The 2,480-nt window shown below is 42.4% G+C and overlaps 1 pseudogene; it reads left to right on the forward strand.

Annotated features, from left to right (window-relative positions):
* The first annotated feature begins 1,267 nt into the window (after window positions 1-1,267).
* LOC134930284 (5S ribosomal RNA) lies at window positions 1,268-1,382 on the forward strand (annotated as a pseudogene).
* The last annotated feature ends 1,098 nt before the right edge of the window (window positions 1,383-2,480 follow it).

The following is a 2,480-nucleotide window of genomic DNA, read 5'->3' on the forward strand; positions in this document are numbered from 1 at the left end:
ATCTTGGAAGTGAGGTGAGTCTCCCTGTATCCCACTCTACAGAGTACGGGTTATACAGCACTAAATTTCTATCTACTTTTGTCAGTATGAATAGTTATGTTTAAGTGCCTATTGCACAAGAGTCTGTGTACACTACTGTGGTTTTCTTCGCAATGCGTCTGAATACGTTAAGAGCTGTATAAAACAGAATTCAGTAATATGTACTCCTACATACTTTAAAATGTGTTTGTAGTTGATTATGTGCTCATATGACTAATATATAACATGTGACTGACTGCTAGTGTGATTGCTGACTTTAATATATATTTGTCAGTTGGACTGCTGATCCTCAATGCTGGTGCATGGGTAAGGGGCAGATTGATATCACTTTAGAACAATAAAGTGGTTACAGTCACAAATTGAGTAGTACATTGTGAAAGTACTGATTATCATGTCTAAGAGCAGCAAAGGTGACAAGAGTACACTTACAGTAACAGCAACTCTCATATCATGTCTTGCAAAAACTATTATCCTGTCTGATCTGGTACAGGATGGTTTATGTGTAAAATGGTTTGCTTGTCAGCATAATAGAAGGCAGATCCGTGATCTACGTCAAGTACAGATAAATCCCCTTTGGCCGATGTTTGCACAGACCTTGTCCAGTATAGCTGAAAGGTTAATTCCTACAGCTTCGATACCAGGAATAGGGTTCATTATTAACCCATACGGGCAGCTCTTTACCTATGGTATCCCCAGCAGCTTCTCTAATAAAACAAGCTAAGAAACCGAGTGTAAGTAAATCAACTGCGCAGGCTACACAGGATGATTCATCAGACGATGAACGCTCTATATACTCTTCTTCGGCATACATTGAACAGGTAAAAGGTATCAGCTCAGTGAATATAGCGGAGTTAATAAGAGCAGTAAAGGCTTTTCTGTACTTAGAAGGTTCAGCAGAGCCTGTGTTAAAAAATAAGGTACCTATGTTTAAACTTCCCAAAAAAATAGGACCACCTCATGGGGGACCCCAACAGCCGATGAAAATCATGGAAAAGGTTTGGGCTATACCCAAAAAAGAATATAGGTTCCCAGTAAATGGGATTCCAAATATAATTTTCCAGCTGGGGACTATTTAAAATTGGGAAATGCCTCCTAAAGAGATACGCATATCATTTGATAATGCGAAAATATATATGGCCTTTGCCGTCAACGTCAAAAGAGGGATGGTTTTCTGAAAACCATATTATCTCTGGGGCAGTCATAAGGCCAGCCATGACTTCACCTTGCAAGCTACAGCTACACCACACTGGATAGGCCCAATCTCACTAGATCTTGGAAGCTAAGCAGTGTTGGGCCTGGTTCTTGGATGGGAGACCACCTTGGAATACCAGGTGCTGTAGGTACACTGGGCTGAGGTACTGGAAGACAGGTTTTCAGCGCCTGCAAGGGAGTAAGAATCCCATATAGCTCATATGGACACTAATGTTCTAGGGCATCAGCATTAACAATAGTTGCTCACAGAGCAGGTTTGGTTACATACATGAAAAGCTGATTCAGAATCAATGAAGGTTCTGGAAACTTTGCCTTTGGCTGGAAGTTTCTGTTTGGTAAGGAACTAACAGATGTTCTGGAGTCAAAATCAGACTCCAAGAAGGTCACGTTTCCTTCCACATATAACCCCAACATAGGGGTCCGGTTTCGGCCTTATCTGTCATATAGGAACGTAACAGCCCCAATCCAATAAGTTTGGTAAGGCAAAGGCAAGCAGAGGGTCAACTTCCAAACCAGAGGATAAGCCATCAGCATGATGGTGCGGGCCTTCTTCTGGGGAACCCAAGGATAGGGGGCCAACTTCTTCAGTTTGCACAGATCTGGAAAAAGTCTACAAACAGATACCTGGGTGCAAGAAGCAGTATCTCTAGGTTATGTTTCTCTTTAAGAAGCATCCTCCACTAAGGTTTTTCTGTTCCAGTCCATCTCGGGTAAAGGCGAAGGACAGGGGTTTGCAAGAAGCAGTTAAGAAATTGCTTTTGTCAGGAATAGTCCTTCCAGTAACCCCTGCACAATAGGGACAGGGGTTTTTACTCCAACTGTGTTTTTGGGTTCAGAAGGATCCTTTCATCCCAATCTCAAAATCCTAAACAGATAAGTTTGGGGACCACAGTTCACATGGAGACATTGCGCTCCATAGTTTTGGCATGGAGCCAGGGAATTACATGGTATCCCTGGATAGTCAGGATGCTTACCTACAGGTTCCTATAGCACTGTTCCATCAGTATTATCTCAAGGTTCACCATCCTCCAGCAACATTTTCAGTTCTAGACCTTACCCTTTGGGTTAGCCACAGCCTGCAGAGTATTTACCAAAATTATGATGATTATGGTAGCTTATCTCCGCAAGAAGGGGATAAGAAAATTGCCATAACTCGACCACCTGTTTTATCCTGGTACAGGAAAGGCTTCTGTGCCATCTCCAACAGACAATGACTTGTCTGCAGAGGC

Source organism: Pseudophryne corroboree, chromosome 5, assembly GCF_028390025.1.
Source record: "Pseudophryne corroboree isolate aPseCor3 chromosome 5, aPseCor3.hap2, whole genome shotgun sequence".
NCBI classification, from domain to species: Eukaryota; Metazoa; Chordata; class Amphibia; order Anura; family Myobatrachidae; genus Pseudophryne; species Pseudophryne corroboree.